The 16,589-nt window shown below is 34.2% G+C and overlaps 1 pseudogene; it reads right to left on the bottom strand.

Moving 5' to 3' along the window:
• Positions 1–6,032: 6,032 nt before the first annotated feature.
• LOC149564023 (potassium transporter 26-like) lies at positions 6,033–15,665 on the bottom strand (annotated as a pseudogene).
• Positions 15,666–16,589: the final 924 nt, after the last annotated feature.

Genomic DNA, 16,589 nt, shown 5'->3' with positions numbered 1-16,589 from the left:
AAGCACCACTTGTATTAACACAATGAAAGGGTGAAGATCAATAAGAGGAAAAAATATAAATTGTAGAAGGTGCCAAGGAAGAACCTACTCCTACTGATAAGAAGAAGAAAAAGGCTAAGGCACAAGCAATGAAAAGACTCAAGAAGGTTGCTAAACCAAGTCAGCCCAAAACTACAATACCTACCACAAGGGCTAGTGCACCTGTCGTGCTACAAAAAAGGCTAAAGAGAAAGCCAAACCTATAGAGCAAGAAGGAGGCGCATAGAAAAGACCAAGGAGAAAGTACATTGCTCAAGTTGAATATGATGAGGAAATAGTATATTTTGATGACAATAGCCAATTCCAAGTGGTGAATAATAATCCATCTTTAGATCCAAACAACCTATGTGAGAATGAGAGAAATAATGCAGATTTATTAGGATTTTCCCACATTGATTTTGATAATCTTGGAAAAGTTGAAAATAATCAAGTGGAGGAGGTAATATATGCCATGATGGCAAATTTTAAGAAAGAACCTCTAGAGATTGCCAACTCTATGCCTAAAAGCCTATATGAAAGAGTTGAGCAAAAATCACATTATTGTTTGAACCTAGAAAGGAAAATTATGGAGATGTCACTTGTTCAAGTTATGCCTGAACTTAGTAAGGCACAAATCACTAAAGCCATAAAGAAATATGCTATTAGATTTGTTTCTAGATATAGAGCCTTCACCACATTGTAGAATAACAAAGAAGATATTGTAAAGAAGACCACACAAATGTAGAAAATTACATATGGATTAGCTACAATAAAAGAAGGAGAACAGGAGCCTATTGAGGTTAAAGATGATGAAGAAGATGACAACAAAGTTGAGGAAGGTACTAAAATGAATGTAGATGATCAGACAACAAATGAGGTAGAGCAGCAACAAGAACTGAGTGTACAAAATACATAATTTCCAAATGTCATCCCGCAAATTAAAAAAATTAAGACTAAAATAGTTACAATAAAGGATGTTTCTAATCTCACTACTCAGAACAACAAACCCTTTACAGAGGAAGACTAGAAAAAGATACTTAATCAAACTACACTACATGCTAAATTATGTGACAACCTTGTATTAGTGAGTGTAGATGAAATTAAAAAATTAGTGACTGAGACTACAAGGGAATAGGTAAAAACACAAGAACCACCTACCATCACCCCTCAAGTCACTACTACACAATCTTTAGATAAAATACCAAAAGTTACATCAGAAAGGTTGATATAGTTGTAGAGGATAAAATGAAAAGTCAAGGCACTACTAAAACATAGAGTCAAATAGGTCAGATAGATTTATCTCCACCTCCAACACAAGTTCAAGGTACAATTCAAGGCATTATTGTAGAAACAAACAAGCCTAAAGAGACCAATTTGACACCCATGCTAAAGGAGCAAGAAACAATTGAAGGCCTGGTAACTTTACTAGAATCTGGCACTCCTTCTAATCACACTTTTCAAAGGCCGAGCATAGATGTAACACCTTTGTGATTCTCAGTGTTGAGACCAAGTTCATCAAAGGAAGAAGAGGTAATAACATATGGAAATGTAAGCCTAGATGAGGAAATTATTTTTCCAAAAAATGATTATGCCACAATGACAATAGAGAAGATGGGTATACTACAAGAAGCCATAGCCAAAAAAAAACATTAAGAAATGCTCAGAAGGGAGCATAGGAAGAAGCAAGCTTTTATTGATATTAAAGACATCTTCTTAGATGCATTCAACCTGCCTACTCCATATGAAACCAAGCCACTTATTAAACAATTGACAAATATAGTGGAAAAAGTAAGTGATGCACAAATTTATACTAATGAAAAATTATTAGAATGGTCCTAAAAGAAATTTCAAAGTAAAGTGAATGAGAAAATATCTAGTGATATAGCACTTACACAAGTTGCATTGGCAACTAAGGTAGAAAGTGTGAAGACAGTACTTGAGAACGTTATATCATTGTACACCAAACTATGCAATCCCTATTAAACACTTACAAGATTGTTAGATCTTACCCTGTTAAAGGATTTCAACACCCTATTATATAATGCCTAATTAAAGGACTTAACACTTACAATGAAGTAAGAACCCTATTAAAGGATTTACAACAACTTGTTATGACTACTCTATTAAGAGATTTAATTGATTCACCTGCTAGAATGGCTCAACATTGATCTTGTAGTTAGCACTCTGTTGCTAGATAATAGATCACCTCTTTCTTGATGTATACTTGATACTCTCTGAGAAGATGTATCACTTCTATCCTCTAACTTCTTTCCTTTGTTCTCCTCTAATTGATTCTATAATGTATTTAAATTTACAACTCGTTAGCCACCATGAACACTCTGTTTGTGCATGTAAAGTTATCTCTTCACACATTCCACACTTACATCCTTTTAGAGTTTGTCCTCCTTATGAAGACTTAGGTGATTTAGGGTTAGGCATGAATCAACGATTATGATTCACCCATTTGTTTTCTTAAAACAACCCTTCAACTAATTGGTTGCATGTACTATATAGGGATCCTCAATATAGATTCATCCTTATCATCTAGAATCGCAAAATAATCCTTAAGCCAGTTCAAAAATGGTTTACAAGAAGTTTGTGCCATTGCAAATAATTATGTCCAAAACTGTTTACTCGACACATGAAGTGTTTGATGCTCAACATCCACTGTATCTTCAATGTTGTAACTTGGCCTCTAAATGACTCAACATCCATTGATCACTCGGCATCTGAATCACTAGGCATATTCTATCTTCTCGACACTTGAGCGACTTGATAGTTACTAGTTACTTGGCACATACTGTATATTTGAAAACTTACGCTCAACATACATTACTTGTTTAGCATGAACTAAGAAAATGACTTAAGTGTATTGTCACTCACACGTCAAAACCAATTTGAGATTAAAAATGTCTCCCTAGTGGTTCTAGGACCCATAAGGACATATGTCATCATTAAATGCTCTGAAAGGGGTCATTGATTGTCCTATGACCCTTGTCGATCCATATGAACAATTAAAGTAGGTCCCTAGGTGTCCTAGGACCCATAAGGACCTAATTAAATTGTTCATATGGATTGAAAGGGGTCATAGGATAACCTATGATCTCTTTTGACACACTTCATGATGACATCTATTTGTAGGGGTCCTGGGACCCCTAAGGACATATTTTAATTGTTTATATGGGTCGAAAGGAGTCATAGGATGCCCTATGATACCTTTAAACACATTTGAAAATAACATATGTCTCTAGGAGTCCTAATACCCCTAGTAACCTATTTTAATATTTCATAAGGGTTGAAATGGGTTATAGGATAACCTACGACCCCTTTCAACACATTGAATGATGACATATGTTTCTAGGTGACCTAGGACCCCTAGGGACCTATTTCAATTATTTATATGGGTTGAAAGGTTTCATAAGACAACCTATAACTATTTTTGACAAATTTCATGATGACATATGTACCTAGGATTAGGACTCCTAGGAACTAAACTACATAAAATAAAACAACATATTAAATTATATTATAATATAATACATTATATTATATTATATTATGTTATATTATATTATATTATATTACAATACACTATATTTTTATATAATAATTTCAGACATATTATATTAAAACATATAATATTAATATATTTATGTATCATATATTATAATACATAGTAATATATTATTTACCTATTACTACCCTAAAGACATACCACTTCATCATGATATTATATTATAGTACATATAATAAAATATATCATATTATTATGTATTATAGTATATTTTAATATATTATAAATTATTACATATGATATTATATTGTAATATATAATAATATACTATATTGTAATATGTCATATAGTATATTAAAATATAATATCTTATAATATATAGTATTTAAATATACTTTGCATAAGCTATGAAATGTTTTACAAGTCATTTAGTTTGAAACATTTAATATATTCCTAATTTCAAATGAGATTTGGTTTGGCATGCATCTTTTTGTACTTGAAATATCTTGTATTTGATTAGACTTGGTAAAAACCAAGCCTAAATGGTCAACATCCAAAAAAGAACAAAAAGGTGTCTTTGCCCTCTTTCTCTAATTCTCACACCTTTAGCCCAGTGTACTCGATGACTTTTTCCTACTCGATTGTGGTGAATCAAAAAGGGTTTCTTAAGAATGTTGTCATATTTCTATCAATATAATTATTGTGAAAATGCGAATTCATTAAGTAATTATTAATTATCTTATAATGGAGTTACTTATAAACTATTGAGTGATATAATCACTAAAAAACATATACAACAGTCAAATGCTACAGTTTTATTATTATATGAAAGATGCATTTCATTCTATATTTTGCATACTAGAGGAAAATAAACAATTTTAACTTTTGTAGGTTTTGAATGAGTCAAGGCAGGTATACAAGGAAGTTTTTTTATTTTGTAAATATTGTGGTAGAAAATTCATAATTAATTATTTATTTGGAAAAAAATTACTCAAAAATATGTGTTGCACCTAGGCATGAGTCTACTTGTTATATATATTTTCTTACAAAAAAATAAATTATTATTTGATTTTGATTAAGGTGGTCAGACATACACCTACTGCTTACTTGTCTCCTAAAAAAATTGTACCACTATATTGAAATTTAAAAACTTGATAAACTATTTTTTTCTTCAGAAAAGGGCTAGTAGTTTAAAAACTACATTCACTTTCCTATATATTGTATTCTTACAACTTTGTGATATAAGATTCATAACTACTTCCAAATTTCACATCAAATTGACTAACCATGATCTTGCACATACCCATCTCACCTACCATGCGTAAAAGTACACATGATTGAGACACATCTCATTTAGTGACCTCCATTCATTCTTGCCTTACCTATAAGAGAATGGTCCTAAACATTGTGCTATCATTAATAAAAATAAGTGATATTGATTGTATTGCACAAGTCAAACCCAATGTTTGTGTTCCTACTTTCACAATATTGATCATGATGAAATAAAGATGATTTTTGCAAAGATAAAGATTTAAAATGACAAGATCATCTTAGATATGAAACTCTTATGAGGATTTTCGCATTAAACTACCAAATTAATGCTCTTTGAAAGTCTTGTAAATGTTAATACAATAACATGATAATCATAAATGAAAAAGATAAATCCATACTTATGTGCAAAATGGTTGTTATCAATTATTCCTCATATGATGTCTTTGGAGTGGATTGGGTTATGATTTTCATTCTAGATAGTCCACTAGGCCTTATGAATGATAGATAATTCTTTTTATATAAGGTCAAAAAATTATTATTTTTTGAAATGCAAGTCATTAAATAATGATTGAAAATGTGAAGATTGAGACTAGATCATGAATACCGAGGTATCACAATATTTAAACATTAGACCTCTTTTGGAAGGACTAAGGTACTCAATGACCATGTCTACTTAAAAAGAAGCTCTAAAAGGAGGAGACTAGTGTTGGAGCCTTAAAAATTAGATCTATTGTTACCTATTTTTATTAAAGTAAATTAAACTATAGGAATAAATTGGTAATATTATAGTATAGATAAAAAATAGACTTATTATAAATAAAAAACAAATAAGAATAAGGAATGAAATTTCAACTAGGAACAAGAATACAAGGAAAAATTGCATGTAGCAATAGCGAATACATTATAATTTATTCTTTGCTTTGTGGAGGGAATAACAACTAGTCCTATAAAATTTAATAAATGTAGATAAAGATAGTAGGGCCTTCTAATTAGGTGTTTCTCCCTAGGCTTATTAATATTGGACACATCTATCCTCCGTCCAAACTGTATAGTTGACCAATGTTCAAAAGTTGGAAAATATCATGGTTTTTTTCGAAAATTTCAGCATTTTATCTTCATGATCTGCATAGTTGAATCTAGAAAAATAAAAGTTTGACTTTATTTTATTTTTAGTGCTTTTTAAATGGAGATTAGACTATCTCTTATTGGGTGCTCTTGCCCATCAATGTTATATTTCATACAACATTCCAACTTGAAGGAGCCGTGTAGGTGGTACATGCAAGGTAGACATGGAGGATATGCAATTCTTTTGAAGACGATTATAAAGATTGTCAATCATGAATCTCTCAAAAGCATTAGTCTTCTTGTTGGTTTTTAGTGTATTTTTCCCTACTACAAAAATTGCCCCCACATTCTTTGCCGATTCAAGCTGTTGCACTTCCTCGCATGGAGAGAGATTAGTTTCTGCTATTAAAGTTCTTTCCCCTCTTTGATTAACTCCTAAACCATTCATGCTCTGATCCCCTAAGCTATGTTGGCCTTCTCTGGCAGTGTTTCTGATGTATTATTTTATGTTTTCAAAAACCTGGTTCATAAATTCATGTCCTTCCAAACTTGGGTCATCCATATAACCATATTGAGCTATGCATATGTATTGTGAGAAATATCAATTAAAATTTAATTTAATACTCAAATACTCACAACCCTAAACCTAAAAATTTTACTCGGCACTTAAAAATTGCTCGGGACATGAAGGTGCCGAGTGCCAATTTTACTTGACACATGAAGGTGTCAACTGCTAGTTATGCTCGGCACTTACTCGGCACTTGAAGGTACCAAGTGATAGGGAACAGGTGCCGAGTTAGCTCGACACTCAAAGAAGATAATGAATGCCGAGTAAGGTTGGCTCCAACTAATAAAATTATAACTTAGAAAAAATCTAACATGAATGATTTCACGATTAAAACCAGAGAGCCGAGCTTTAACCTTTCAACCAAGTTTCTCAAATACAATGAATAGAAGAGGAAGAACAATAGGTTCAAGTATGCCTGCTTGCTTTTCTATTCAATCTTTCATTAAACTATTACAAAATTTGGGAGCATTCGGCTTCAACCAGAGAACCCTAAAATAACCCTAAACTGGTAAAACTTCAAACAACTTTAATACTTCAAAAAAACTTTAAAGCTGCAACTCTAATGGTTGCATACAATGGTGCCTGGAGCAAGGAAAAATCCAATCAAAAACTTACAGAGAGAATAGGGGGAACATGTGCAACTGCAAGCACAAACTTCTTTTCTTCTCCCTTCTTCTGCTCTGCTCTCCTCTGCAACTTTTTGATTTGCTTGATCTCTCTGAATGAATGAATAATCATTCCTTTTTTTTACATTCCATTTTCCCCCTTTTTTTTGATTTGAAAAATCTCACCTACCTGTATTAATGTTTCTATCTATTCTGGACGTTAGGGGGGTAGGTGAGCATTTGGCTCAAGGGGCAAACGTCAACACGGCATTAAGTTTTTCAACACTCCCCCTTTGTCCCAAGCCAAACAAGAAAGGATCACAACTGATCCAAATCAACTACACCAAGACTCTATCTTAAGTGTACAAAAGTTCCAATGCCTAATGACTTGGTGAAAATATCTGCTAGCTGCTGCTCTGACTTGCAGAATTCCATCTTGATATCCCCATTCTCCACCAACTCTCTGATGAAGTGATATCTGATTTCTATGTGTTTGCTTCTCCCATGGAAGACTAGATTCTTGGACAATGCAATTGATGAGATGTTGTCACAATAAATTGTGGTTCCATCCTCTTGCCTTTCATTTAAATCTGTCAAGATCCTCCTTAGCCAAATTGTTTGACATGTTGCTGCATTTGCTGCTATGTATTCAGACTCTACTGTAGATTGAAAAACAATAGGTTGCTTCTTGAATGCTCATGAAATTGCACCCGATCCCATATGAAACATGTATCCGGAAGTGCTCTTCCTATCATCTATACTTCCAGCCCAATCACTATCCGTGTAACTAACCAACTTGAAATCATCATTTGCAGTATATAAAATCCCAAATCCCTTGGTACCTTTCACATACCTTAGGATCCTCTTTCCTGCTTGCCAATGGGAATCCTTTGGGGTTTCCATAAATATGGAAATTAGACTTACTGCATGCATTAGGTCTGGCCAAGTTGTAGTCAAATACATTAGACTTCCAACCATACTCTTGTATAGTGTTGGATCCACTCTCTTGCTAGAGCCTTCCTTGCTCAACTTCAGACCTATTACTGTTGGTGTGGGGGTTGCCTTACTATTTTGCATTTTAAATCTCTCCAAGATCTGCCCTGCATATTTTTTTTGAGAGATGAATATGCCATCATGCATTTGTTTTACTTCTATGCCTAGAAAGTACTTCAAGAGACCTAGGTCTATCATTTCAAACTCACTTTTCATGGCCCCTTTAAACTCACCAATTAGAGCCTTATCATTACCAGTAAAAATCAAGTCACCTACATACAAGACAACAATCAATACATCACCATCTGCTACCTTGATGTAAAGAGTGGGCTCACCATTGCTTTTGCTAAAGCTGTTGCTCATCAAATATGAGTCAATCCTATTGTACCATGCCTGTGGAGCTTGCTTGAGCCCATAAAGAGCTCTCTTCAATCTATATGCTTTGTTCTCTTCAGTTGCAACTTCATAACTAGGTGGCTGCTCCACATACACTTCTTCTTTCAATACACCATTAAGGAAGGCGAACTTCACATCCATTTGAAATACCTTCCACTTGTGCTAAGCTGCAATTGCTATGACAACACGCATGGTTTCCATTCTTGCAACAGGGGCATATGTCTCATCATAGTCTCTTCCATACTATTGTTTGTAGCCCTTGACTACCAGCCTTGTCTTATGCCTATCAATCTTGCCTTCAGCATTGCATTTGGTCTTATAGACCCATTTCACTTCAATCACTTGCTTCTTTTGAGGCAATTCAATTAGCTCCCATGTCTCATTCCTTTCTATGGCATATATTTCCGCATCCATGGCATTACACCATTTCTTCTCCTTAATAGCTTCCTCAAAATATACTGGATCACTATGAGAAAATAATGCAAAATTAACACTCTCATCATAATCTTCATACCTTTCATCTTGGTATATCTCCCTAAGACTCTTGGTATTTCTTGGTAACAAGGAGGAGAGTGTGGGATTAGAATCTTCATTGCTGCTGCTTTGCCGACCAGCTCGGTCTTCACTAGTACTCGGCACTGACACTTGGTCATGCCTAGAGGAGCTCGACAATGACTGAACCTGCTTGCCTTTTCTTCTACTCACTCCTTCTTGCTGTTCATCAGCATCTTCTTCACTCATAATTGGCACTTTACTAGAAGTGCTCAGTGACTCATCAGTTGGACCATACTAAGACTGATTTTCAAGAAATTCAACATCTCTTGAAAGCATCATCTTTTTGTTCAATGGGTCATACAATCTGTATGCTTTTGATTCTATGTTGTACCCTGTGAAAATGCATTTCACACCTTTTTCATCAAATTTATGCCTTTTCTCTTTAGGGACATGTGCATATGCAACACATCCAAACACCCTTAGGTGTTCAACTTTCCATCTTCTTCGTGACCATGCTTCCATTGGAATTCTATCATGGACTGCCTTTGTAGGACACCTATTAATTAAATAAACTATTGTTGCCACAACCTCTCCCCAAATTTTAGTTGGAAGACCTTTCTCTTTCATCATTCTCCTTGCCATTTCAACAATGGTCCTGTTCTTTCTTTTAGCCACTCTATTTTGCTGTGGTGTATTGGCTGTGAGCTCTTTCTTAATGCCATGTTTCTTGAAAAATTTACAAAAGAATTGGAGGTATACTCCCCTCCCCTATCTGATCTTAGGACCTTGATATAGTGTCCACATTCTCCTTCAGCCTAGGCTTTAAATTCTACAAATTTATCAAATGCTTCATATTTATTCTTTAAGAAATACACCCATGTCCTACGACTGAAATCATCAATGAATCTCATGAAATAAGTACTCCACCCCAATGGAAGTAACTTGCATAGGACTGACTAGGTCAGTATGCACTAACTCTAATGGATATCTAGCCCTCCTAGAATATCCAGAATTAAAGGGAAGCCTATGTTGCTTACCCAAAATACAAGCCTCACACTTGTCACATGAATTTCCTATGCGTGGAAAACCTTCTACCATTCTTTTATTTGACAATAAATTTAAACTAGCATAGCCAAGATGACCATACCTAAGGTGCCATAACCGTAAGGGGTCTTTAATCACACTCCTTCGAGCTGATTGTGTGGGAGGTGCAGCACTAACTTGAGATGAGAAACATGTCTCTATCCTCAAGGGAAATATTCTATTCTTTGTCATTTGAACTGCTGCAAGTAGGTTCTTGCTCCCATCCTTTTCATGAATGACACATGTGTCATTCTTCATCAGCACTTTGTATCCATTTTAAATGAGCTAACCAATGCTCATCAAATTGTGCTTCATACCAGGGGCGAAATACACATTTTTTATTTCCCTTTTCTCACCTTTCTTGGTGCAGACCATAATAGATCCTTTGCCCACAACTCGTAGGATTCCATTGTTACCCATTTTAATTTCAGATTTGAAACTCTTATCAATGAATGAAAACAAGGTTTCATTTCCACTCATGTGGTTGCTACATCCACTGTCGAGGTACCAAACCTCAGGGCTTCCTTCTTCACCAACATTACACATGATGAAGGTAGCAGCATTGGGTCCACTTCCCATGTTCACATTAGCCACATTTGCTTGTCCTGACTGATCATTCTGCTTCTTCCAACATTCATTTGCATAATGCCCATATTTATGATAGTAGTAGCATTCTACATCACTCTTATTTGAGTTCTAGTTTTTCTTACCTCCTCTTGAAGTATTTTGTGAGCTACTTGCTCCATTTGCTCTTCCTGAGCTTTCTGCTGTAGCATTTCTTTGTCCTCCATTTCCTCGGCCTCTACCTCTGGAGTTTCTGCCTAAGCCATTTCTTCCTCTCCCCCTTCCTCTTGGATTTGACTGAGCCTTGAATGCTTGCTCTTGGGAAGTAGAAGATGTGGATCTATTGATCCTATGCTCATGGGTTTGAAGTGTACCCATCAACTCATCCATTGTCAAAGTAGTGAGGTCTTTTGCCTCTTCTATGGTCATGACCAAATTGTCATATTTATGAGGTAAACTCCTCAATATCTTCTCCACTATCCTCTGCTCTTGATAGTCTTCTCCATTTGACTTCAGTTGATTAATTACATTGGAGGTCCTTGAACTGAAGTCTGCAACTGATTCATTCTCCTTCATTTGAAGGTTCTCAAACTCCCTCCTGATGTTCTGTAGCTTTACACTACGGACTTTATCAATCTCCTTGAATTTCATCTCAAGGATATCCCATGCTTCCTTTGCATAACTTGCTAGTGCAATCTTTGGAAATATTGTCTCTGTCATTGCTGCTTCAATAAGGCTTAATGCCTTTGCATCTTTCCTCCTTGACTCTTTCAAATGAGTCTTCTGTGCATTTGTGAGGGTAGCATACTGAGTTGGATCAGTCACATCATTGAATCCATTAACTACAAACTCCCACAAATTATTTGCAACCATTATGGTCTTCATCTTCTTTGCCCATGTATCATAATTTTGCCCATTCAATGATGGTGGCTGCTGCCATATCTTTCCTGTATCCGTCGCCATGTCAAATATCTCAAGAAAAACAAATGCCCTAACTCACTGTGGATGTGGGGCCTCAAAGCTCTGATACCATGTGAGAAATAACACTTAAAATTTAATTTAATACTCAAATAATCACAACCCTAAACCTAAAAATTTTACTCGGCACTTAAAAATTGCTCGGCACATGAAGGTGCCGAGTGCCAATTTTACTCGGCACATGAAGGTGCCGAGTGCCAGTTATGCTCGGCACTTGCTTGGCACTTGAAGGTGCCGAGTGATAGGAAACAGGTGTCGAGTGAGCTCAGCACACAACGGATAGGTGCCGAGTTAGCTTGGCACTCAAAGAAGACAATGGATGCCGAGTAAGGGTGGCTCCAACTAATAAAAATTATAACTTAAAAAAAATCTAACATGAATTCTTTCACGATTAAAACCAGAGAGCCGAGCTTTAACCTTTCAACCAAGTTTCTCAAATACAATGAATAGAAGAGGAAGAACAATAGATTCAAATATGCCTTCTTGTTTTTCTATTCAATTTTTCATTAAATTATTACAAAATCTAGGAGCATTCAGCTTCAACTAGAGAAATCTAAAATAACCCTAAACTGGTAAAACTTCAAACAACTTTAATACTTCAAAAAACCTTTAAAGCTGCAACTCTAATGGTTGCATACAATGGTGCCTGGAGCAATCACTGCTTCAACATGACGAATCCAAACAACAACTTACAAAGAGAACAGGGGAAACACATGCAACTGCAGGCACAAACTTCTTTTCTTCTCCCTTCTTCTGCTCTTCTCTCCTCTGCAACTTTTTGATCTGCTTGATCTCACTGAATGAATGAATAATCATTCCTTTTTGTCACATTCCATTTTCCCCCTCTTTTTCTGATTTGAAAAATCTCACCTACCCGTATTAATGTTTCTAACGTCAGGGGGGTAGGTGAACATTTGGCTCAAGGGGCAAACGTCAACGCAGCATTAAGTTTTCCAACATGTATATACCCTTTGGTCCAAGTCGATGAACTTGGTATCTCTCTCCTAACATCACACTCTTGACTGGAAGCACTCTTATTGTAAGAAAAATAAGTATTTCATGAAGAGAACCCACAGTATTCACATAGTGCCTAAGGATTGGTGGCAAACCGTAAAGGAGGTCACTACACAAAAAAGAGACTCCTGGGACTCTACAACCCACATTTGAAACCATTTCATTCACATCTTGCAGACTTAACTTTTTCTCCATTGCATATTCATACTTTTTATTCTACCCATAACTCCAAGAGAACATTATTATTAGAAAGATTATTGAAATTAGAAAGGGTACCCAGCCACCTTGGGGTACCTTATTCAATAGAGATGTCAGGTAAATACATTCTACCAGGAAAAATGATATAAAGAAGATTGATATAAGTGATAAATGTAAGTTCCAAATCACAAGCATGACCACAACCACCAAGCATGTTGTAATAAGCATCACCATAATCACAACAACTCCTGCATCACAAAATTCAAAGATTAAAATTATAAAAATTTAATACTGTGTAATATATATCCATGCAAACGAGATAATCAGCTTCAGAAGCATGAATTTGGGAAAATTCTCTACTTGAATAAAAGTTTTTATATCTTGAAAATGCTGACTACAGTTCTTTTGGCTATTTGACGTTAGCAAAATAAGAATTCAAAACTCATATTTCAATCCACTAAGCAAGATTTTCAATCTACAGTTTTTATATCTTGAATATTTCAATCCACTAAAGAATTTTTCATTCTGAACCAAAATAAGAATTCAAAACTCACATTTCAATCCACTAAACAAAATTTTCAATCAACAGTTTTTATATTTCAATCCACTAAACAAAATTCTTTAGGAATAAATGTTTTTATATCTTGAAAATGTTGACTACAGTTCTTTTGGCTGTTTGACATTAGCAAATGCTAGATTTGTCTTATATCTAAAATTTATTAGATACTGAACAAGTTAATTTGGAATTTAGATTCAAATGAAAATGAAAATGAAAATTTGATTTAATTCCAATTCCAATTTCAATAGGCAATCCCAATTCCACCTCTTGAAGTAGAATTAACAAATTCTCATTTCGAGCCAAAATAAGAATTCAAAACTCATATTTCAATCCACTAAACAAAATGCTGACTACAGTTCTTTTGGCTGTTTGACATTAGCAAATGCTACATTTGTCTTATATCTAAAATTTATCAGATACTGAACTTGTTAATTTGGAATTTAGGTTCAAATGAAAATGAAAATAAAAATTTGATTTAATTCCAATTCCAATTACAATAGGCAATCCCAATTCCACCTCTTGAAGTAGAATTAACAAATTCTCATTTTGAACCAAAATAAGAATTCAAAACCCATATTTCGATCCACTAAACAAAATTTTCTACCCATTCCAGTTTAATCCCAACAAAGAAATGGTTGTTAAAAATACTGTAACACTACGATCAAATGTATGACTTCATATCGAAAATAAGGATCATTGATATAAGTATTTGATCTTCTTACCATAGGCATTTGCAATTGAAGCACTATCTTGGAAACCTAAGAGTACAGCAAGGGAGAGAGCCATAATTATGTAGTTAATCTCTGGAATGTAGATCCGACCCGCCTTGTCCTTTGATGTTTGAATAATCTTCACTCGAGGGAAACAACCTAGTGCCATAGATTGCTTTATAATTGAGAAGGTTGCCGAAATCAATGACTGACTGGCAACAATGGCCGCTAATGTGGCAACAACAAACATTGCCCAGTACACTCCATTGCTTTTTGGTAATGAGCTGTAGAATGTATCTCCAATGTCCTCTTTACGCTTGATTAAGTAAGCTGCTTGCCCAGAGTATGTCAAATTAGGATCCAAAGAAAGCTGTTGAGATTGCGTGCCACCATTTTGTCCCATATTGACATGCCGACATAACAGTGAATATAGAGCAAATGTTCCTCCTAAACAAAGTACAGTAAATTACCATAACAATCATTTTCAATGGATACCAAGATATAGAAGATATCAATATGTTCAACAATATATTGCTTACCTTCTCCATGATCATCTGCTCTGATAACAATGAAGACGTACTTCATGAGGATGAGTGTTAATGACCAGTATATGATGCTCAGATATCCCAAAATATCGACTTCCCTGGACTTACAATATGAAGAGCACTGAAGGTATAAAGGGGTGAAGTCCCAACATCTCCATAAATAACTCCGAGCGTTTCATAGGCTAGCCACAAGGTCCCCCACTTTCCAACATCCTGTATTCGCTCGAAACAAAATAAAACAAAAACATCATCTGTATAAGAGAAGTTTGTGATCATTTTGCAGTGTTTTTCTAGAATTATTTTCCAATATAAGAAATTTGAAAGAAATAAGAAAAAGATTCGAGGTTGACAGCATAGATGATCTCACCTTTTTTATAGATTGACTATTTGAAAAGGATTGTGTCATTGTAAGAGAAAAGCTTATAGTCAGTTTGTAAAAAAAGTTCGAAATCATTTTCTATTATAAAGTATGGGAAAGAAAAGAAAAGGAAAAAGATGGAGGTTAACATCATATCATATGATCTCACCTTTTTCGTGGAACGATTAATAGAAAAGGACTGCATCATCTATATAAGAAAAGATAAGAAAAGTTTGTAGTCAGTTTAAATCATCTTCTCATATAAGGAATCAAAATAAAAGAAAAAAGTTAAAAATTAACACCACACCTTTTTCATGCAACGGCTAACTGAAAATGGCTGTAAATTTGTTCTCTACGAAACAAGTGACCTCGTTGACATTTCACCAATATGATTTCTATCCATTTTGATCTTCCTAAGTAGAAATGATACCCAGATTCCTAATCTTTCGTTCTTTGCATCCACGCCAATAATATTAGATAATTACCGGTCTACTAAAGACGAGCAACTCCCACATTACAACAAATGCTTTAAACTACTTTTCTGGATTGCAAAAATAATAAAAGAAGATTACGAACAGGGCAATGCTACAAACTACAAATAACAAGAAGTAGGCAATGAGGAAGACATTGCCAAAGAGGGTTTATAAGCATCAGTGGCGAGAAGAGCAAGGCCATGTAAATACTTTTGTAGATAAATCCTATGCCTGCCCAGCTTTCTTTGAACGCGCATGGGACGGCAAAACAAAACTTGAGATAGAAACAATACGTACCTTAGACTATGTTAATAATTTTTTAATTGAGAATTGAATTCATAAGTCTTAAACATGAATTGAACTTTTAAATATAAGCAATCTGACATGAATGGGTGATATTGTTAATGTACATGTTATTCTGTTTTCTAGCATTTTAAATTCATAAATTTTAACGTCAATTAAATGTTTAAATATAAGCAAGATGACATGAATAGGTGATATGTTTAATGTTGTACCTTAGAGTATGTTCCAAAAGACAGACCAGTATCCGAGGAAATCAATAATTTTTTTATTTCAGAATTGAATTCATAAGTTTTAATATGAAATATATTTTTAAAATTTAAGGAATCTGAGGAATCTGACATGAATGGGTGATATTGTTAATGTTGCATAATGGTTATATGTAATTTTGTCTTTTAACATTTTAAGTTCGTGAATTTAAAATGAATTAAATTGTTAAATATAAGCAAGATGATATGAGTAGGTGATATGTTTAATGTTGTACAGTGAATACATGTTATTCTCTTTCTTTACATTTTTTTGTACAAATCTAAATGTACTTGATTAGGAAGATAATACTATTATTGTTTTTAACAATGCTATGGGGATAAATAGAACTTGATGTTTACGTCATATGGCATTTTTAATAAATAGTGAAATTATATGATTAAGAACATATTGTTATTATTGTTTTGAATTATAAGTTTTCTTCTTCTTGTTTAGCATTTATATTTAACATTTTAATTTATTTGAAATATTTGTGTTCTTTTCTTAAAGATTTTTATTTTCCTTAATCTACATCACTTATTGTAACTACTCTCTTTGATACTTCAACTTTTCTATCGTCAACCCATTTTCAATATCCTAGTTTTCTCCCTACTTGCGATCTTATCCTTAGGACA

The sequence above is a fragment of the Cupressus sempervirens genome, chromosome 4 (assembly GCF_028749045.1).
Source record: "Cupressus sempervirens isolate cs-2001-9-10 chromosome 4, ASM2874904v1, whole genome shotgun sequence".
NCBI classification, from domain to species: Eukaryota; Viridiplantae; Streptophyta; class Pinopsida; order Cupressales; family Cupressaceae; genus Cupressus; species Cupressus sempervirens.
The sequence above is the reverse complement of the archived record's forward strand: the minus strand, read 5'-3'. Positions and strand labels throughout refer to the sequence as shown.